This window comes from Mauremys mutica, chromosome 1 (assembly GCF_020497125.1).
Source record: "Mauremys mutica isolate MM-2020 ecotype Southern chromosome 1, ASM2049712v1, whole genome shotgun sequence".
Classification (NCBI taxonomy): Eukaryota; Metazoa; Chordata; order Testudines; family Geoemydidae; genus Mauremys; species Mauremys mutica.
In genome coordinates, this window is record NC_059072.1 from 136,482,553 (window position 1) to 136,506,102 (window position 23,550).

Here is a 23,550-nt window from a genome sequence, read left to right on the forward strand (position 1 = left end):
GGCTGAATAAAGGTTGCACAGGCAGCCTTAATTCTGGCATTTCCTAACTTTTGAGTGCTTGCCTTGGCAACCTTCAGAATGTTATTTTCACATCGTTTTTTGGTGTAACAGAGTGGTATAGCTTCTTCCCATAATACCACTATAACGGCATCCACACTAGGGGTTGTATCACTAACTAACAGGAGGAAACCAACATAGTTACAGTGATACAAAAACTGTGTGCAGACCAGCCCTTAGATTTTAACCTGGAGCCATGGCAGTCATTTACTGTGCACAGAGGAAACAAATTAGAGGGAACATTAGACAGAGAGAGCTCAGTCTCCACAGCCCACTCGGGCCATCTCTGCTGAAACCGCCAATAAGGGTATAAAAGCAGCAAGTGAGTGTTTTTTGAATTGCAGCCCCCATCCACTAAGGTCTGGACTGAAACCCATTTCTCACAGACCACCAAAATCCCATCAGAGGGCCCTATCTTTCAGACGCTACCAGCCAGGGCTGGATGCAAACAAGTGACTTAGATACGGGAACTCTTATTGACCACATGAACTATCTAGCCCTCTTAGATTCCCCCCCTCAAAGCTGAGACAGAAAAATGATCCACCTGGGGATAGATCTAAGGCAGTATCACTACTGGGAGTTTCGGCATTAGAATCATTCATGATGCTCTACCACTGAGAGGTTTCCGAGGCTGTTGGACAGCTTTTGTTAATGAAATCTCATTTCATGCAGGGGTCTGGACTAGGTGACCTGGAAAGTTTCTTCCAGCCTTTAGATTTATGATATTCTTGAACACCATTACTGTCATGTCCATTTTACCACAGTAGTTTCTCACGTCAGTGTATAGGAACTCAGATAAATAGGGGAGATATCTGAAGTACACTTTAAACAACAACAACAAAAATAGCTCAGCAGTGGCCTCATATCAATGTGCGTTAATACAAAAAGTAGCACCATACATCAAATTCTAAATACTCCTTGTCTTCCTTACAATATTCTTGCAAGCAAGGCCATATGAGGATTTTATTAGAAAATAAGAGACAATCTTTCCCTGATGGCAAGACCCTCATCAGATATGCTCACTAACAGCTGCTCTCTGGTGCAGAAGTTCTTAAGGGTTCTGCTAACAAGATTCTTATTTTTCTTTAAATTGTTCTGAAAAAAGACAGACAGATGGCATATAAGCTTCTGGTTATAACTTCTCAGAAAATGAAGGGATCAGCTAATAAAACCTTCCCAACCACCATTTAAAACGTCTCCAAGCGAAAAGTTAATTAAGTCCAAGTTCAGAGAAGATATCTGTTGGTGGAAAAAAGCTTTGATAAGGAGGCACTGACTCCAAGGACTGGATCTCACCACTACTTTGAGGAGGAATTGATAATGTAGACCAGGGGTAGGCAACCTATGGCACGGGTGCCGAAGGGGGCACGCAAGCTGATTTTTCAGTGGCACTCACACTGCCTGGATCCTGGCCACCGGTCCGGGGGGCTCTGCATTTTAATTTAATTTTAAATGAAGCTTCTTAAACATTTTAAAAGCCTTATTTATTTTACATACAACAATAGTTTAGTTATATATTATAGACTTATAGAAAGAGACCTTCTAAAAATGTTTAAATGTATTACCGGCACATGGAACCTTAAATTAGAGTGAATAAATGAAGACTCGGCACACCACTTCTGAAAGGTTGCCGACTCCGGATGTAGACAGATCAGGACTACCAATCTTTTTATGGTTTTCATTTGGAAGGGGACTGAATATAATCTGATTACTGATAATATAGCTCCAAGTAAAAGGCGGTTGAGTAAGCTGAGCTAGAAAAGTTTTTTTTAATTAACATTTAAGTATAATATCTAGTCAGTGACCAAGGGTTTTTGACTGACAGAGAAGAAAAAGGGTCACTTGCATCCTGGGGGCCCTGAACTCAGAAAAATAAAGCTGGGATGTTTCCAAAACGACACCACTATTCCCACTCTGGAAAGTTCACACAGCTCAGCTTGGTCGTTCTATTGTAGCATCTGATATAGCAAAGGGGGAAGGGAATCAAGGCTTTGGGCTGGACAGAGAGGGACTGTAAAATGCCTCTGATGTATGGCACAATGCCCAGGCAGCTGCTGCACAAATGCCAGAAGTGGGACCTTCCACTGCTTCAGCTGGATCCCTCTTAACGTTTTGAATTACAGATGGATACCTCACTTTATGGGATTCTGTTGGAACACAGGAATGCAGAGGCTGCTGCCACATGTGTCCTTATCATTCTAATTTGAAGCCCCTGGTGGGAAAATGATAGGTAGGGTGACCAGATGTCCTGATTTTATAGAGAGAGTCAGGATTTTTGGGTCTTTTTCTTAAATAGGCTCCTATTACCCCCACCCCGTCCCGATTTTTCACATTTGCTGTCTGGTCACCCTAATGGTAGGTAGATCTAAAATAACAGCTAAGGAGTACGTTTTAGCATCTTCATATTTGGGGTTGCAGAAATTAATTCTTTCTGCTACTTCAGACACTACAGCCAGTTCCTGTTAATCTATTAAATGCAAAAAACACCCGACATCAATGCAGCAGTAAGATTGAACCAGGGTTTTTTTTTGTTTTTCTTTTGTTTTAAAAATAGAAAGTAGAGAAGTTAAGGTTCTAGAGCAAAACAATATTAATCAGGAATTGTGCAAGTTAAAGTACACAACCTTACAGGTTATCTGCATTTTTTTTTAAAGTGTGGTATGCCTGATTTTGCTGCTTTATGATGTAAATAAGACAAGCTTGGTCTTTTGGGTTTTGATTTTTAAATGTTTTCCTTTCTTAATACTTTAGAAATAGCAGGAAGGTAAAGTCTGATATTCCCTGTTTTGCTGGAAGCCTCTCTCGGATGACTCCATTTAATTTAACAAAAATTTATTTTCTCCCAATGTTTTAAAGCATTTGCAATAAGTAGGTGTTAAAAACAGAGTGTACAGCTTTTTAAACATCCTGAATTTAAAAACCCTCTAATTTAACTAAATTTCAACTTCTTTGGTACACTACCCGTTCTCTACTGATCAAAAGATTCTTGCAAGGTAGAAAAGAACTGAATTTCTAATGTAAAAAATCAGGGAGAAAAAAAATCTAAAGGCTTTCAAGCCTTCTTTATACATCATAAACCAGGAAAATGTACACAAACATGATTTTCCTCCCCTTTGCAGGTCCCCTTTAACATAGCATTGACAGAGTTTGTAAATTCTATTCCTTGATTGTTGAATTCTTCACAGACGATTTTGTTTTCTTTCTCGAAAACACAGTTCCAATAAAGCTTTCAAGCTTACACAGCTCACTGAAATGAATGGGGTTGGAGAGGGATGGAGTCCTACCTTTCACCACAGCTACTGTTGACTGGAAATAGTTTGCAAGGCTGGTTTAACAGGGCAGCAGCACATCTGTTTATCCCACAACTGAAAAAGATAAACATTTTTTTTCTAAACAAAAGCTCAGAGTTTACTGAATGCAGCAAATGAGAAAAAATCTGGGGATCAGTATGAGAGAATGTTAGGCAGGGGTTACGATAAACTGCTTGCAACTTTAACTGGAATGTTTGCTACCAAACCCTATCAAATGCCACATTTATCTTCTACAACTTTTGAGAAAGTAGGTATTCCTCTGGTCAACGTAATGCCAATCTGGAAAGGATTAGAGGTCCTTTTTAGAGGTCTGGTAAGCCCACTGCAATATACCACAAAGTACTAAAAATGGCGCTCAGAGCCTTTTCCCCTTCTTTAATGCTTTAAAGGAAAGGTACAAAGAAAGTCCACACCAACGCTCATATTGGTAGGTGGGTGGGACAGTGTGGAAGGGGGCAATTTCCTCTCATGCTTTTCGCTTAGCACACTACTTGCACTCAGGGCTACCCTGATCCTTAATATGGAGGTGCTGCCCAGGGAACCCACAGGCCTCACATGTAGTGTTTGATCTTCACTGGAGTTGCCAGGGCAATTCCCCCAGCTGCACCTCACTCCACCTTATGTGTAAGATGTACACACACAAGGCTTCTGATTGATCACCAATGTGGATCTTGACTGAGCAAGATTTGGGCACCCTCTGAGCTCCATTAAAAAAAAATCTCCTGTTCTGCAGGAGTGATTTGAGAGAAAGTTCTTGTGGTTGCTGCACTGGGCTAGAACTCATGAGATCCAGGGTGTACTCCTCGTGTACTGTGACCTGATGCAAGTCACTTACTCCCTCTGTGCCTTGTTTCCTCACCAGTAAAACAGGATAATGATACTTCGTTTGCCCCACCTTTTGTCTGCCTTGTCTATTTAGTCTGGAAGCTCTTTGGGACAAAGACTCTCCCGGATGGCTTGTCTTCACTGCAAAGTTAACTCGGGCTCTTACTTGCGTACACTGCCCTTCATCTGGCTCTCATGCACACACAAAAGCCTCTCACCCGAGTCTGGTGGTGCTTTACACCCAGGCTAGCTGGCCCATCCTGGGTCTATACGCTAAAGTCCGATTGCTGCTTACAAGTGGGCTGATAACTGCCCATTTTACAGTGAGGACTCAGACTAAACCACTCAAGGGCCAACAGTCCTCCAGTACCTTCCCACAGCCCCCTCCCCCCCCCGCCCCATGTGCCCAAAAGAGCAGACAAGTTCTCCCACAATTCACTGGGAAATAATCAGCACAGCTCAGCTTACTGCCCCACAAAGAACCCTGGGATGTGCCCTAGGGGTCCTAGCAACAAACACAGGTGAGTGGTGCACCAGTGGGGACACAGTTCTGTGGACATATTCGAGTCTGGCTCTGCAGTGTGGCCACTCACACCCAAGTGCCAGTCCCCTGGGTTAATTCTACAGTGAAGACATACCCGTAAGGGATGCATGTACAGTGCCTAGTACTGGGGGCCAATGATCTTTGTTGATTACTTTAGGCGCTACTATGCTATAAATAAAATGTTTTATTCCCCACCAAAAAAAATACTAACACTAAGCATAACAAACAATAGTCGATTGTGTGGTCTGTCATTTCAGGCTGGATAAGTGTTCAGTGACTCAGATCGGAAAGTACAAAAAGGCAGCAGCAACAGGAATTTTACCCAATCTCGATTTTCCTTTTGGTTATTTCATCACGTAGGGAAACATTATTAGAAGAAGGAGAAACCGCTGAGAGCGCTACTGACAACTGCTCCCAAATCCTCTGTTGTGATCCATCACTTGACAGCACCTCATCTTCTTGTGCAATTTTTTTTTAAATAACATAGCAGTACCCTGAACAAAAGGCCCAACTAATATTCGCTCATTCATTTTATTAAATTCTGCTGCCTAGTCAGCACCCTATAATCATTTTAATATATGGGATGTGGCAGTTCAAAATAAAAGTCTTCAATTTATTCTAAGTTACAGCTTGTTGGGCATAAATCACACAGCACTGGATATTCTGCATGATAATGGGACTTAGAAAGCTACCAATTCTTGATCCTAGCTTGTACTGCAGACTAAACGGTTGGAGATTTATTTAGCCCATTTATAACACCCTAGTTGGCTGGCATTGTGTGAATAAAATCAATACAAAACATTACAATCAAAAATAAGATCCAGCTAGCCCAAACGGGCTACCAAACGGAAAATGAGGATCTGCACAAAGGTAACTAATGATGCCAACTCTTGTAATTTTACCATGAGTCTCTCAATATCTGGCTTTGTTTTAAAGCCTCGGCTCCTGGAATCTATGGGTATGGCTACACTTGAGACTTGCAGCGCTGGTGGAGGCTTTCCAGCGCTGCAATTAGTAAGTGTCCACACCTGCAGGGCACATCCAGCGCTGCAACTCCCTGGCTGCAGCGCTGGCCGTACACCTGGGTCTGCATGGGGAATAAGCATTGCAGCGCTGGTGATCCAGCACTGCTCATCAAGTGTGGACACACACCAGCGCTGTTATTGGCCTCCAGGGTAGTAGCTGATATCCCAGAATGCTTTTAACTAAATTACTCTTTGTTTTGTTATGCAGCCTCTCTTTGTTTTGTTGTGAACTCGGAGCTCCGGCTCGGCTCGTTGCTACCGGAGCTGCTTATCTAAAAAACCAACACAGCTCCTGTTTGCTGTGATCAATCAAATGAGATAACCCCTGTGAATGAGGCAGGCAGGGAGTGAGTGTTTGCTTGACAGAGAAGATGCAGGCTGTTTGCAATTAAGAGTTAAGACTAAGGGGTTGGAAACATTTTCTGATTTTTTCAAGGCAGGAAGCTAACACACAGTGTTGGCTCCAAAAATCCACTCACTCTCTCTCCCCACGCTCCCAGTCACACTACACCCCACCCCACACCCTTCTTTTGAAAAGCACGTTGCTGCCACTTGAACGCTGGAATAGCTGCCCATAATGCATCACTCCCAACAGTGCTGCAAATGCGGCCACACACCAGCGCTGGTAGCTGTGAGTGTGGCCATACACCAGCGCTGTTCCTACACAGCTGGATGACCAGCGCTGCAACTCGTAAGTGTAGCCATACCCTATGTGATTACAATCTCAGCTTTAATTTAAAAATAAAAGTTTCTGGTCCTCAAGCAAACTGGGACTCAATCAGCACATATTTTTCTAACAGGTGCCAACTGATCTGGGGTGGGAGGAACAGCGCCCTGTACAAGCCAGTTTCTGCATCAACAAACTTGCCATCTAACTCAACAGACAACACTGGGAGTCCCAAAGGATGGTGCTAGCTAGGAGATTGGGAACTAAATTCTGGCCCCATTGATTTCAATGGAAAAACTTCCACTGACTTCCTGATGAGTCAAGCTTTAACCATGTGAGTTTTATTGACACAAATTAGCATGTGTTGGCCTTGTGGAAGAAGTGAAACTTCAAAGGTATTTTAATGAAGATAGTGGCAGATGGCTGCCACTTTTACAATAAGTGTTCTACAGTTCTCCTAGTTCTATCTCACTACAGGATTCGTATTAGGGTGACAAGATGTCCCAATTTTATAGGGACAATCCCGATATTTGGGGCTTTTTCTTATATAGGTTCCTATTACCCCCCCCCAACCCTCTCTCCCGATTTTTCATACTTGCTTCACGTACACACAGAAGCTCTGATTTGAGTGGGAAGCATATTACCTTCAGTACTTTGAGAACTTTGTCCTACAAGTTATTAAGCAGTTTAAAGAATAGACATTATGGATACAAGTTGGCTCACTCTCCAGCAGACACCGGGATTATTTATTTCTTTGTAAATTTTTTCACACATTTATGAAAGCACAGTTAAAATATTTTTAGAAAACTAGCTAGCACAACATACAATATTAATTGTGCAACTAGTAATCACATGCAGACATTATCAATATTTCACCTTAAAAAAGTGTTAAAAACAAAAGATCTTATAAAAAGAGCGGTAAAGGTCAGAAATTGTTATTGGCACAACTATGGTTATTAAAGGCCAAAATTAACTTGTTTGCTTAAAGCTATGCACAAAAGTTCATATTTAAGCTTGATTTCCAAAGATGCATAGTATTCACAACTCTCACTGAAATCATCTCCCAAAAGATGCTAAAATATGGATTCAGGTGCCAAACTTTAGGCACAAATGTTCTAAAATTTTGGCTTCAGTTGCAGATCAGTTGATATAATTCCACATTCCAGCGACCTGAACCAAGAAGAAACTGTGTGAAATAAATCTAGGAATATGAGAGAAAAACAGGACTGAATAATATTAATTTTATCACAGAAAACTGAGGGGGGAAAAACTGTTAAATTCAGGCTTCTGATCACACCTCTGGCTTTAATGTTTACTACTAGCACTGCAAATATTTCATATTCAGACTCAAGTGGACAGCTCTTTAAAAAAACAAGAAGAGAAATTTAGCACTGTAAAAATTAAAGGTGAAATGCTGACTCCACTGACGTGAATGGGATTTTTACCACTGACTTCAACAGAGTCAGGATTAAGATTTCAAACACTACATGTGCTTGAATTCATTAAAACCAAATATTATAGGACTCAAACATTAAACAGAAAGGAAAGCCAGAAGAAACTAGTGATCCAGTGATCAAACTTAGTTTAATATAAAAGATTAGTGAGGGAAACCATTTTAATTTATAACACACACTGTGATCAAGTGACAAGGCACCGCTTTAAAAGGGGGGAGGGAAAGGCACATTTAACACACACTCTTCTTGTTGATCCAAATGAGACGAATCCATCATCACATTCTAGGGGTTGATTATTCTTAGAGGTTTTCTAATGCTGAAAATAAAAGGGGGCACTAATGTTCATGAGGGTGACAGAAAACCTAGCAGAGTAAGAAATTTTAGACAGAGTTATTTACAGATATTTTCCTGTGAGAAAAGAATGGAAAGAATGTAGCTGGGACCATTAACAAATCCACTAGAATACCGGCCTGTGCATTATAGTCAGTAGATTTGGTGAAGGGGGATGGTGGGAGTAGAAATCCAAACTTTAGCCTGTAATCAGAAAAATCCTGCTTTAGAAATTTGAACCAGCAGCTAGAAACATGTAACATAATATAGAACCCTCCTTAAAGGTACCCAACCTCCACAGGCATTAGAAACAAGAGAGTGCTTATACTGTGTATGTGAGGTCTATGACTGCAGCCAATGAAGGACTGAAAATTTAGCTGAAATAAAGCCAGAGATACTAAATCCTTTTATTACCCTGCAGGGACCTATTCACAAAGAAATGACATGAACAAAATCTGTGTTTCCTTACTTTTTTTGTGTGAATGGTGCCGCATTTCATGTGTGCAATTCATCAATAAAAAATGTTGACAGGACAGAAGTTTAAATATATGCACACTATTAAACAGAACAATTAAGATTAAAAATTAAATAAAAATGGCCTAAAATGACATTTTGAGTGAATTCTCTAGACCTATTTCTGGAGATCTGGGTTCAAATGCAGTAATGGCATAGTATAGTTTACCATTTGTATGGCATTTGATATGGTTCTGTAGAGTGTTCTCATGGGGTAACTAGAGAAATGCGTATGCAACAGAACTACTATAAAATGGGTATACAATTAAAAAAACAGAGAAGCTATTAATGGTTCAGTGTCAACTAAGAGGAAGTATCTAAGGAGGTACCACAGGGGATCCATTTCCAGTCCAGTGAATAGTCAATGATGTAATTGTCATCTGAGAGAATGGAATGGGGAATATATAAAAAAGATCTGGGGTTGATACAAGGTTGGGAGGGACTGCCAGTCTTTGGGAGGACACGGTTAACCCTTTCCCTGCTGCTTAGCATACTAGCTACATGCAGGCACAGAAAAGCTCTTCCATTACTTCCCAGTACACCAGGTATGTCACTCTGTAGTGCTGATGTCCCACTGTAATATCAATGCTGCCAAACACAGCACGCCACACAGAAGCTGCCACAGAGTTCAGCCAGAGAAAAGCTTAAATATAAAGTAACTATGACAAACTGGAAAAAAATGGGCCGAAATTGAAGAAAAAAAAAAAGACAACTTGAACAGTGGGATTTGGGATTAATAGTTATTGGAGAATATTGGTTTGACGGGTTTCAGAGTAGCGGATACAGACTAACACGGCTGCAAAAAGAACAGGAGTACTTGTGGCACCTTAAAGACTAACAAATTTATTTTAGCATGAGCTTTCGTGAGCTGCAGCTCACTTCTTCGGATGCATAGACTGGAATATACAGCAAGAAGATATTTATACATACAGAGAACATGAAAAGGTGGAAGTAGCCATACCAACTGTAAGAGGCCAATCAATTGAGATGAGCTATCATCAGCAGGAGAAAAAAAAACCTTTGAAGTGATAATCGAGATGACCCATAGAAGGTGTGAGGGACTGCTGAACTCAAATTAATATGCAAATTAGATAGAATTAACTTAAGTTTAAACAGAGACTGGGAATAGTTGGGTCATTACACTAATTGAATCTATTTCCCCATGTTAAGTTCTCCTCACACCTTCTATGGGTCATCTCGATTATCACTTCAAAGGTTTTTTTTCTCCTGCTGATGACAGCTCATCTCAATTGATTGGACTCTTACAGTTGGTATGGCTACTTCCACCTTTTCATGTTCTCTGTTTGTATAAATATCTTTTGTCTGTGTGTTCCGTTCTATGCATCCGAAGAAGTGAGCTGTAGCCCACGAAAGCTTATGCTGAAATAAATTTGTTAGTCTCTAAGGTGCCACAAGTACTCCTGTTGGTTTGACAGTCAGTCAATAGGAATCAACAATGAGACTTGTGAAAAAAGGGCATTTGTCATACTGAACTGTAGCAACAGAAGTACCAATGTGTAAAGCAAGCCAGGTAATTATTCCTCTCTCGACAGCACCAAATTAGATGTCAATTGCAGTGATGAGTTAGTTTAGGTGCCACTTGTTTCAAGACTGCCTTCCCAGATGCAAGAAGTTTTCAGCTTACTTTGTGGGAAAGATCAATCATACCTACTACAGCTTCAGACCCCCAGAATCCAATGCTGGGAAATAAATCAGCTTCTTTAACCAAATGCGGACAAATCATGCGGCCAGCACTGAAAAAATACCTGCCACTCACTCTTGAATCAGACCTTTACCTCTCATGTCTAGTGAAAGCCAATAAGAAACAACTAGGTTAGAGAAAGATCAACCACCATTCCTACACAGAACGCTGCCTCCCACTCATACTGGAAGAGTCAATAGGGCGTTTTAGTGCAAGCCTCCCCTCTTCCCCCAAGTACTGCTTAGGACTCCATAATGGGGGGTACCATCTAGAGCCCTTATAAGACAGGGACCACCTAGGGCCTTATATGGGTGGACTTCCCCCTAGGGTTTTATGATAGGGGGACCCCCAGGCCATTATAATCAAAAGGGTCAACTTAGGGCCCTTATAATGTGGGGGCTCAACAGGCTTTATAATGGGGGATACAGCCTAAGGCCCTATAATGGAGGGCACCCACCCCAGGTACTACCATTAAGGGGGAAACACACACAGGTCTTATAATGGGGGAATCCCCAGTATCCTAGAATGGAAGGAGACTTGCTAAAGGCCCAGCTCATCTTCAAGAAAACAGCGCTCAATGTAAGTGACACTGTCAGCTACCATTCTCTCTAGATTTCCTTTTCTAGGCAAGGTGTCTGAGAAGTTGGTAATGTGCTGTCTCCAACAGCACCTGACCTCCTTCAGTATCCTTGTAAAGATAATCTAGGCATGGCCCAACACCTAAATAAATACTTTGCCTCAGCTTTTAATAAGGGTAATGAAGAGCTATGGGGGAGTGGCTACAGTCAGGGGTGAGCTGCAGCCGGTTTGCACGGGTTCGCACGAACCCGTTGTTAAATTTAGCAGCCATTTTAGAACCGGTTGTTAAGGGCTGCTAAATTTAACAAAAGTTCCAGCCCAAACTCACTTCCCGCTCCTCCCCTGCTTCCCGCGAATCAGATGTTCGCGGGAAGCCTGAACAAGCAGCATGGAGGCAGGTAAGCTGGGGCGCGGAGGGGGAGGGGAGGTGCGGCTGGCTCAGCAGCTCCCGGTCCCAGATCGCGGCTCCCTCCAGCCGAGCGGCTGGGCCCCGGGGAGTCGGGCCGAGCGGCTGGGCCCCGGGGAGTCGGGCCGAGCGGCTGGGCCCCGGTGCCGGCCCGGGGAGTCGGGCCGAGCGGCTGCCGCCGAGCGGTGCCTGCTCTGGTCCGGCCGGGCTCGGGGAGTTGGGCCCCGCGGCGCCGGTCGTGGTCCTGGCAGAGTGGACCCGGGTCCCCAGGCAGTGTGGTAAGGGGGCAGGGAGGGGGTGGGTTGTGGGGGGGTGGATAGGGGTCAGGGCAGTCAGAGGGCAGGGAACAGGGGGATTGAATGGGGGCAAGGGTCCCGGGGAGCAGTCAGGAAAGAGCAGGGTTGGATGAGGTGGTGGGGGCACTCAGGGACAGAGAGAAGGGGTAGTTGTATGGGGTAGGGGTTCTGGGGGGCCATTGAGAATGAGAGGAGGGGTTGGGTGGCAGCAAGGGGCAGTCAGGGGACAGGGAAGGGGGGGATGGGTCAGGGGTCTCGGAGTGTGTGTGTCAAGGAACATGAGGGGTTGGATGGGGCACGACCCCCCCCAGAGGGGGGGGAAGGAGGGAACCCGTTGTTAAAATTTTGGAGGGAGGAGGGAACCGGTTGTTAAAAATTTGGCAGCTCATCACTGGCTACAGTGGCTAGTGGTAACAAGAATATGGAAATGTGAATTGCTGCATCAGAGGTGGAAATCAAATTCAGCTTAATGGGACCAAATCAGGATAACCTTCATCCAAAAATATTAAAGGAACTGGCACATGAAATTGCAAAACAAATAGCAAGAATTTTTAATGACTTCGTAAACTCAGTGGTTGTACCCTATCACCAGAGAATTGCTAATATAGTTCCTATTTTTAAGAAAGAAGGGGAAAAAGGGATCCAGGAAACTACAGACCTCTTGGTTTGACCTCAACTGTATGCAAGGTCTTGGAACAAATTCCAAAGAGACATAGAGGTAAACAGTAATTGGGATAAAATACAACATGGTTTTACAAAAGGTAGATCATTCCAGACCAATCTGATCTCATTTTTTAAGATTACTGCATTTCCTTTGTCTAGAAAAAGAGTTGATCTAATCTACCTGGATTTTAGTAGGGCATTTGATACAGTTTCACAAGGAAAATTATTAGTTACATTGGAGAAGATGAGGATTAATACAAAAATTGAAAGGCGAGTAAGGAACTGGTTAAGGGGGACACTACATGGGTCATACTGAAAGGTGAACTGTAAGGCAAGAGGGAGGTTACTAGTGGAGTTCCTCAGGGATCAGTCTTAGAGCCAATCTTATTTTACGTTTTCAATATTGACCTTGGCACAAAAAGTGGCAGTTGCCTAATAAAATCTGCAGAAGACACAAAGTTGGGAGATGCTACCAATACAGAGGAGGACCAAAATATCTTACTAGAAGAGGTGAATGACCTTGAAAAGTGTAGTAACAGAAATGGGATGAAATTTAATACCGCAAAGTCATACGCATAGGGATTAACAACAAGATTTTTTACTATAAACTGGGGACATATCAGTTGAAGTGACAGAGGAAGAGAAAGACCTGGGTGTACTGGCTGATCACAGGATGACAGAGCACCGCAGCCATTTAGAAGGCTAATACAATCCCAGGATGCATCAGGCAAGGTTATTCTGGTAGAGATAGGGAAGTGTTATTACCCTTATACAAGTCACTGGGGAGATCTTATCTGGAATACTTTGTGCAATTCTGGTCTCCCATTTTTAAGGAAGATTAATTCAAATTGAAACAGGTGCAGTGAAGGGCTACCAATATGATCAGAGGACTGGAGACCCTCCCTTACGAGAGGACACTGAAGACTTGTCTACACAACACAGGTATGTCGACAAAAGTCAGGTTTCATCAACAAAATAGTGGAAGTGTACACACTTCAATGCTCCTTCTGTCAACAAAATTCTCCTGCTTTATCGACAAAATAAAGCCACCCCAAAGAGAGGCGACAAAGTTAGATCGACAAAGTATCTGTATAGACACAGTGTTTGGTTATGTCATGGTAAATGGCCTCCAGGAGCTGACCCACAATGTCCATCCTGACCGCTCTGGTCAGCAGTTTGAACTTCACTGCCCTGCACCCAAGTACACAGGCATCTTCCCCTCCTCATTTGAAAGTCCAGAAGGCAAGGGAAGAAAACCGTCACTCTGGTGCTGCACCAAAGACCTGCAGCTTCTATAAGGAGCTGGACACTATCCTTGGTGGTGCCCCACCTCCACTGCCAAGAGTCCCATGGATACTTTGGCAGGACTGGAGACAGCGGACAGTGGAGTCAACCCTGAGGACAAAGTCATGGACGAGGAGGTTGAGTTGGAAGACAATGTGGAGCACGTGGCAAGGTTGTCTGGTGGTACGGCAAGTCAGAAACTCTTCTCCACTCCGGAGGGGTCTAGCCAGTCCCAGCAGTCCATCTCTGGCATGCATGATGCAGGAGAGAAGAGCCCTGGTAAGTGATCTTTTTCAATTGATGCTGCTCAATTATACGAGGCAGAGCTGTCCTTTGCTCTGTACATTCTAGAAGTGGATGAAGGGATAGAAACGTACAAGATTAGGCGTTTTTGACTGTGCACCACATTCCTCTGTGCAACTAAGCAGTGTGGTGGAACAGTGTGTTAATGCACACTGAGATTTCACGGGAATCCTCCAGAGAGATCTCTAGGAAGCTTTCCTGGAGGTACTTGCCAATCCTCTACCAAAGGTTCCTTGGAAGAGCTGCTTTGTTCCTTCCCACATTGTAGGAAATTTTCCTGCACCAATCACTTATGCAGGGACCAAAGTGGCACATGGGCAAGCAGCATAGGGACCAGGTCTGAAGCTGCACGCATACAGGAGATGCACCCTTGCATCTGTTTTAAGGACCAGGAGTGATATATCAGCTTCAATGACCCTTGTCTGTGGAAAATGGTGGCAGAATTTACAATACTCTCCCTACTCGCCTTCAGTGAGTACCTTAAAAAGCCACTTAGACCCTTTGCCCCATCTTGAGACCCAACCCCCTGCCCTAGTGGCAAGTTAACAAAGCACGGCAGAGTGCTGTATAGAAAGACACATTATTTGTACTCTGTCAAAATGTTGCCTCAAAGCCTCCCCGATTTGAATAGCACCACATTGTACCCTTTAGTAGCCTTGGTATCTGGCTGCTCAAATTCAGGAGCCAGGTGATCCGCTTCTGCGCTCCACCCTGGGAGAAACTTTTCACCCTTAGCTTCACAAATATGATGGAGGGCACAGCAGACTGCTATGACCATGGGAACATTTTCCTCATTTAGGACTAACCTGCCATAAAGGCAGCATCAGCATGCTTTTAACTTGCCAAAGGCACATTCTAGGGTCATTCTGCACCTGCCCCACCTATTGTTGACGCGCTCCTTGCTGCTGTCCAGGTTTCCCATGTAAGGCTTCCTGAGGCAGGGGAGTAAGCCCATGTTAACTTCCTGAGCTGGGTTTCCCAGGATCACTATGGGCATTTCAATATCCCCCACTGGACTCTTCTGGTCTGGTCTCTGCCAGGAGCTTTCTGTACTGGACAGGATACCAGCAGATGCATGCGTCATGTACCTTTTCAGACCACCCCGTGTTGATGTCACTGAAATGCCCACAGTGATCCACAAGCGCCTTCAATGCTGTAGAGAAGTAACTCTTTTTATTGATGTACTCCAACTCAAGATGGTCCATGGCCAAAATTGGAATATGCCCCGCCGCAGTTAAGGAATCCCATTGCTGCAAAGCCATCCAATATTTCACACACATTTCCCAGAGTAATAATCGTTCCTGGCAGGATGTGATTAAAAGCTCTGCACATTTGCATTACCACAGCCCCAATGGTGGATTCCTGACTCCAAACTGATTCGCGACCAACCGGTGGCAGTCTGGAATTACCAGCTTCCACACAGAAACCGTCATGCACTTCTCCACCAAGAGGGCAGTTCTTATTTTGGTGTCCTTGCACCACAGTGCTGGGGCGAGCGCCACACACAGTTCCAGGAAGGTGGCTTTCCACGTCCGAAAGTTCTGCAGCCACTGCTTGTCACTCCACACCTGCATAATGATGCAATCCCACCACTCAGTGCTAGTTTCCTGAGCCCAAAACAACAGTCCACCGTGTTCAGCTGCTCCATGAATGCCAAAAATAATCTGGTGATGTTTCTTTCCATGCACATAGCAGGTCAGGCAACTCTGATTCCTGTTCAGATTGGAAATTCATGACGTACTGTATGACCATCCACGATGTATTCATAACAATGACCACAACAGCAGTGCGAAATCTGTCCTTTCAGACAGAGATGGCAGGCACACAGTAAACAGTGGCCATTGAAAAATGCAACAAAATGCAGTCGGAAGCCCATGGAATGTTGGGACGGAAACAAATTGCATCATGGGATGTTGAACCTACACCCATGATGCACTGTGATCCATTCTGCCTTCCCACAACTCCTAGCTGCAGAAGATGGTGAGTAGCACAGTGGGATAGCTAACCACAGTGCACTGCTCTCACTGTTGATGCTAGAGCACCAACTGTGGACGAGCTCCACCAACAGAAGGAGCATTGTGTGAATATGCACAAGCAGTGTGATTATACCGGTTCTGGATCATCAGTGTAACTTACATCAACAAAACTGTAGTGTAGACAAGGCCTTAAGGAACTTGGCTTGGTTAGCCTAATCAAATGAAGACTGATGGAAGAAGTGATTGCTCTCTATAAATACATCAGAGGGATAAACACCAGAGAGGGAGAGGAGTTATTTAAGTTAAGGGCCAGTGTTGGCACAAGAACAAATGGATGTAAACTGGCCATCAACAAAATTTAGGCTTGAAATAAGAAAAAGCTTTCTAACCATCAGAGGAGAGAAGTTTTTTGAAGTTCTGGAGCAGTCTTCCAAGGGGAGATGTGAAGGGCAAAAAACCTAACTGGCTTTGAGACTGAGCTTGATAAGTTTTATGGAAGCAATGGTATGAGGTTGTCTACAGCAGCATGTGACCCATTTGAGACTGCTAGTAGCAAATATTTCCAATGGTCGGAGATGGGACACTAGAGGGGAAGGGCTCAGAGTTACTACAGAGAAATTCTTTCCCAGGAGTCTGGCTGGTGGGTCACACCAACATGCTCAGGATCTAACTGATCACCATATTTGGGGTCCGGAAAAAATTTTCCCCTGGTCAGATTGGCTGAGACCCTGGGGTTTTTTGCCTTCCTCTGCAGTGTAGGTCATGAGTCACTTGCTGGTCTAAACTAGAGCAAATGCTGGATTTTCTGTAACTTGAAGTCTTTAAACCATGATTTGAGGACTTCCATAATCCAGCCAGAGGTTATTGGTCTATTACAGGAGTGGGTGGGTGAGGTTCTGTGACCTATGATGTGCAGGAGGTCAGACTAGATGACGATGATGGTCCTTTCTGGCCTTAAAGGCCATGAGACTGTGGAATAACCCTTACTGGAGATATTCAAGATGGAAATTAGACATTCTTCTACCAGACACAATTTAAGGATAACCAACTCAATCCAGTCCATTGTGCAGGATAGACTAAAGACCCTTACAAGGTATCTTCCACCCCTAAATGATTCTATATGGATTGCGTATGTTAAAGTAGCACCCACACTCATACAGAATCTGGCATGACTGGCAATCTTTGCTCAGAAATTACTCAAAACAGCAAAAGGAGAGTGGGCTTGAAGTACAGCTGTATAAGAGTTCCATCTTGGAATAGCAGGGGATCCTGCAGGAGTACAATGCACTGTCACAGCTGAGAGGGGAGCCCAGGACTGGAATAGCAGGAGGGCTGCAGGGCAGGACTGAGGACATGGGCAGAGTTCCATGCTTGTGAAGCTTGCACTAAACCAGATTTTTAAACACACTCACACAAACATAAATCAATCATGTAAGAAAAAATCTAAATTAAAGTTGAAAAACACTAAATAGGCAAAGATAACTTATCTGGAAACACTTTGGGAATCAACACCTAATAACTGGCACAACAGTGACTGTCAATGCGTGACATGGTACTAAAACTGCCAAAAGAAATAAATAAGCTGGCATCTAGTGTTAAATCAGACACTGATAAGGCCAGTGACAGTGCAGTGACATTTGAAGAGGACAGCATGAGACAATAAAAACTTAACCACTTGCTGCCAGCAAGTCTGCAAATCTCACCATCCGCATTTCTCTGTCATGCCAAGAAATCCAGCCCTCTGGAATTCAGAGATGTAAGCACTTTTTTTCTTTTTCTGCTGGAGGTCACCTAGCAATAACACACATGAAATATAGGCAAATGAAATTCTCCTTAAAACAGAGAGGTCTCTGACGCTAATGGGAAATGTGGCATTTGGAGAGTTGATGAAATTGCAACAGCTGTTGCCTGGGAGAAAAAAGAAGAGCGAAACGCTGGAGCCACCCTAACAGCTGGAACTAATGAACAGCCCAAGAAGAGGGATATCTTGGAAGTTCTCACACACCTCTTTGCCCCGCAACCCTGACTCCCCTTTTTCCTCCAACGTATTTAAATTTTAACTTACAGACAAAAAGAATAAAAGGTATAAATAGAACATCTCATCCACCCAGACAACTCATCATCCATTAGATCACAAATGGATAATTTTAAACATTATGGAAATGTGTACCCATAGAAAACCTCACTATAGACAGTTAAACGCAGAGAAGGCTAATAAATACAAATATAAATCAATGACATCAGAGACATCTGCACCAGAAGATTTTGCAGCTCCCCAAAAATAATTAACAAAATTCAAATAGAAACTGAAGGGAAAAAAACCCCACCAACCACATACCTACACACTTCAGCAGCATTTAAAATCACTCCATCCTGCATAGAAGTGATTGGTAGCTGATGGCCAGTGTCTGCTTACTCAGTTTCTTTTAGATCACAACTAGGAGCCAAATCAAATATTCACTTCACCCTCAAATTCCGTAAGGATCAGTAACATTGATGCTTGGACAGAATATACCAGGGACCAGAAAGAGATTAAGGCATGGACCATGCTGGCAACTCTTGTGATTTTATCCCGAGTCTTGGAATATTGGGTATTTTTCTTAAAGCCCCAAGTCCTGGAGCTGTGAGAGTCACAGCTTTCATTTAAATAAAAAAGTTTCTAGCCCACACAATTGTGAAGAAAATCTTGAAAGTGAGAACCCATAAGGTTCAAAAGCCAGAGGGCAAATAAAAAGAACCCAAAACCTCATGATTTGGGGGAGGGAGGACTGATTCTCAGTTTTTGAGCACTTGAGGCTGGCATTATTGCATAGGCACTACGGGAAATCCATTTGAGCAAGCTTAACTGTAATATTTTTGTTTTAAAACACATCTCACAGGTTGCCAGGATTTTGAGCTGTCACTCAATGTCAAATTCAGATCAGACACCCTTGTTTGAATAATGAGAGAAAGTGGACTGCTACCAGATGTGTAAGAGTGCAGGGAGATTAAACTGCAGAAGAGTTCTGGAACAAAGGACTATGAAATATATGTCCTACAAAAGGGGGGAGCGTCCCAGAGCCTGGGCTCCAGCCCAAGCCCAAACATCTACACTGCGATTTTATAACCCCCCAGCCCAAGCACCCCCCCAGCCCGAGCCAACTGACATGGGCCAACCACGGGCGTTTTACTGCAGTGTAAACATACCCTGTGTGTTCTAGATGTCACCCACAATAGCAGTATTTAAAAATATGCATTTAAGTGGTTTTACCTTTATTTACTATTAAGAGTTCCCTTATGCACGTTTATAAAATCAGCAAAGCATGACAGCTCCCTGAGGAACAATGTATATAAACCACCCCAGTGATGATGCACTGTTTGTTGTTTGGTCTGGGAGTATGGGGAGTACAGTGCATATTTTTTACCATCACCCTTTTTTAAATTAAATAAGTTTCCAGATGATGCCATCCTGCCATGAATATATTTTTTATGCTAAATGAACAGACATAACATCCCTTTTGTTTGGACAATTGTACGTTCCTGTCCTAAATAACGGGTTGGTGGGGAAGAGAGCTGGTCTCACTCAGAGAAAGAACGAGTTTAATGAGTCATGAAGGTGCACAGTGTGAAATGTTTCCAGTCTAAAGATCACAAACCAGGCCACTAGCTCACACAATACAATTTCCTTTTGTTTAATATCTTCTACACACTGCATCCCAAAACACTTCAGAGTTAGATAATGGGAGGGACAACAAGAGACACAGGCGATGGAGGAAAGGCAGCTTTCAGCTGAGATGTGAAATGAGATGGACATTCAATGAGACAGAGAGGTTATTCTGGATGGCAGGGGTGCAGAAGAGAAGGCTCTTAGCACAATCTCACTACTGCCAGTGTAAGGGCCTCAGAGGAGGCCAGTGCTAGATTGCCCAGGGGAGCAGAGAATGGAGTACAGAAAGAAGGTTCATGAAACAGGCTGGAGCAAGGCCCTGCTGGACAGGTTCCTGAAATGAACCAGGACTGTTACAAGAGTCTGAGAATTTGGGGCTAATGAGGGGTAGTTACCACAGCTATGCCAGTAGCTTATTAATGGGAACAGGGAGATGCTAACCTCTGTCAAAGGCCATCCGCTAGCATTTAGTCAGTGCTGTCAGAAGTGAAAGATTTTTTATTTTGTCCTTCACTGAACATTTACTTTAATCTGCTAACCTGATTGTTATATACATTTTTTAAATGAAAAATACTACTGTGTCGTGGTTATCTAACCAGTTTCAGCCACAGATCTCAAAGAAGGGTAGCAATTATCATCCCAATTTATACCTGGGGAAACTGAGGCACAAGGTGGTGAAGTGACATGTCCAAGGTCACAAAGTAGGTTAGTGACAGCGTCAGGAAAAGTAATTGGGTTTCCTGAGTCTGAATGCAGTTCCCATCCACTGAATCAAGCTGCCTTATGTAACCTATGCATTCCATATCAGAGAACACCTCTCTCCTCCCAAAACACTAAGCTTCTGTTAAAATTGCCCTCAAAGATTACACTCTGTCATCTCCTCATCTACCTTTAGCTTGCTGACAATATCAATATTAAGATATTACAGCAATAGGTGCCTTAGAAATACTCAAGATAGAGTCTGGGCTATCCAATTTTCTTAAGGCAATCAGAAAGGTCTTTTGGCACACTCATGTAACACTTGATATACACGGGATACAAACACACAGCTGTTACTACGCTTCATTTTAAAGATGCATCAGAATCTTGCGATTCGTGATGACCACAAGTGTATTCTGAAACTTTACCCAACTGAGGTGGCTCACTGGCAACCTGCCAGGCTCTGGAGGAGTGGAACTACTTTGCTTAAAGTGTATCAGTTTGCAGCAGCCCTCATCTTTCATACAGAGAACCACCCAGAGACTACAAGGGCCAGTATGCAATGCTTCATCTTTATCAGTGACCCTCCACTTGTAACAAGACAGAGCATTATTCTGTAGTCTTAATATGGAGATGCAGCTCCCAGATACTACGGGTCCCAGCATGCAATGCTCCATTTTGATCTGTGTGACCCTGAGTTATGCTGTGGAGTATTGTCAAATATTTCATACCAGTACGTGCAATGTAGTATGTTTTGCAAAAAACCACTTACATCTAAGCTGCTCACTGCAGCACTTTTCCTTACAGAATAGAAGGATCACTGTTTAGCACATGTGCATTAGCAGGGATCTGCAGCACTTTGCAGAAGCTATTATAGTCTGTGTCTTGTGAATATTTTATTAAGAGGAATATTAGGTTATATAAAAGCAAGGAGGTCAAGCAATGAATAGGTTTGTATCTCGATATCCCCTTGATGAAAGGTACATGATCTAATGGTTAGATCATGAAATTGGGAAACAACGGTTCTCTTCCTGGCTACGCCAAGGAGGCCGAGGCAGGTCACTGTGCCTCTCTGTGTTTCAAGTTGGAGGCGACGATAAATATCCATCTTTGTAAAGTGCTTTGAGATCTATGGACCTGTATGCCAGCAGAGCTCTTGTCCCTTGAGAGGCTGGGATTAAGAGTTGTGCTAGCCAATGGAAAGTAGAGTGACCAGACAGCAAGTGTGAAAAATCGGGACGGGGCTAGGGGGTAATAGGAGCCTATATAAGAAAAAGAACCCAAAAAAATCGGGACTGTCCCTATAAAATCAGGACATCTAGTCACCCTAGCGGAGAAAAGAGAGAAAGGGAAGAGAAGGGAAAGGAATGAGAGGCAGCAGTGAAAATGAATCAGCATTACTTTTAAAAAAACCTATTTCATTCTCAGCTGTTTGTCACATTTTCATTGCTTCCCCTCCTTTCAAGTAAATGTTAGCAGTTTTCTGCTTCAGCTGTAGGGAGTAAGAAGCTGAAGCAGCACCTTTGTTGCTGACGAAGAGCTTGAAAATGCTAAACCAATCAGAACCAGAGGATTAGAGGAGCCAATCAGAGCAGAGATATGTGCACGTTCCCTGTATAGCTGAGAACCAGCCATACAGCGATTATGTAAATTAGGGCCCTTCAGCCAGAGGGCAGGGATTTGCATGAGGGAGGAAAAAACCGTACTGTTATGAATCAGTAACTCAACAGTATCCTGATGCTTTGACTGCCTGAGACAATTCCATTTCAGTACAAGCCTTATTATTTCTTTTATTCATTCTGCCTCCACTCTGTAAATTACCCATATCTCCACTCACTCTAAATGCACTCCAACCCTGTTTTCTTTTCTCATTACAGTTCAATATAAAGCAGTTATAAATAGTGTCATGGCCATCTCAGAATCAGCATTTCAATTCCTTTCTTATCCAATACTGGTTCTACCAAGTGTCTGGGTTTCCTTTTGTCCCCGATGTATTTAAAGGACCGCTCTTTATTTCATTCAACTCTTAGGCTATGCATTTTTATCTCCTTGAATTTGTTTCCACATTATTTAATGGCTACTTTTCCTAAACTGTAAGGCTACTGCTTCTTTTCCTACCACCATCTTCTGAAATGCATTAATTCCCTTTGTTTATACTATTACATTAAAGTTACTTATAAATTGACATCCCCACTGAATTATATATTTTCCTGGGTATACGATTTGTTGTTTCACACAGAGCATAAAACAACAAGTTCTGTTATCACATGAATCTCATCTTCCACATTTAAGATGTTTAGAGAGGTTCTCTTTTGACATGTATTCCTCTCGAGCCCCCTTATAAAACTTGAAATTAGAATCCCTCAACCTCTTACATCAGCAACACACTCTGCAACATGTGCATCCTGCTCATATTTTAGTATTATTTTCTTTATTTACACTGTCCTGACAAGCCTACAGCTGACACTATGCTAGCAGCCATAGGCTGAATCAACACCAAAGAACTGAATCCCTGGTAATTAAGTGGGCAGTGTGCATCATTGTTAAGTACTGACTCATAATGTTTTGATTGTAGTTTTGTAAGATATAAGAGGAATTTTACAGTATTGCCAACTCCCATGATTTTATGGCCAGAATTGTGATATTCAGGGGTTTTCTTAAAGCCCCAACTGTGGGAATCAAAATTATTCTCTAAAACTCTTCGCTTTCATTTTTTAAAAAGTTTCTAACCCTTCTGGTTGCAGAGAAAAGCTTGGAAATGTGAACCCTACAGATTCAAAGCCAAGAGGTAGAGAAAAAGTATCAAAAGTGTATTATTTTTAAAATCTCAATTCTTGAATACTTATGTTTGGCAAACTGTGATCATACTTTGAAGACAATCCAAACAATACATTCTGAGCAGCATCTCTTTTCTGTGATATCTGTAGGCACAGTTTGGGAGATTTTTTTTTTTTTCCAATCTGATCCATGGCTATGGTTTAATGCCTACATGTACAGAGCCTAAGTAAGGGCATTACCAGCCCCACCTTCCTGTTCAGTTAGGTTTCCCTTTATTAGAAAGGAAACCCTCACCCAAATGGTTGATGACCGTAGTGCTTTTCCTCACTTCTGGTAAATGGTACAGTCATATCCTCAGCATTTAAGTATCAAGGAACATTTTAACCAAACATTATAAAACTATTTAGATACATTGGTGGTGTCCAGTCAGTTTAATAACACCCACAAAAAAACCACTAGTATAACAAACAGCACAGTGCAGGATATGTGGCA

At 42.9% G+C, this 23,550-nt stretch overlaps 1 protein-coding gene across 2 annotated transcripts in view; it reads right to left on the reverse strand.

Annotated features, from left to right (window-relative positions):
• Positions 1–23,550, reverse strand: part of TSPAN9 (tetraspanin 9) — a 289,499-nt gene that overhangs the window by 204,481 nt on the left and 61,468 nt on the right. Inside the window, exon 2 of one of the 2 annotated variants that reach the window (XM_044997250.1) lies at positions 3,342–3,422. The exons of the other annotated variant lie outside the window; for it this stretch is intronic. The gene's annotated coding sequence lies outside the window, so the exon portion shown is untranslated. The remainder of the gene's footprint in view (positions 1–3,341; positions 3,423–23,550) is intronic. 2 annotated transcript variants of the gene reach the window in all.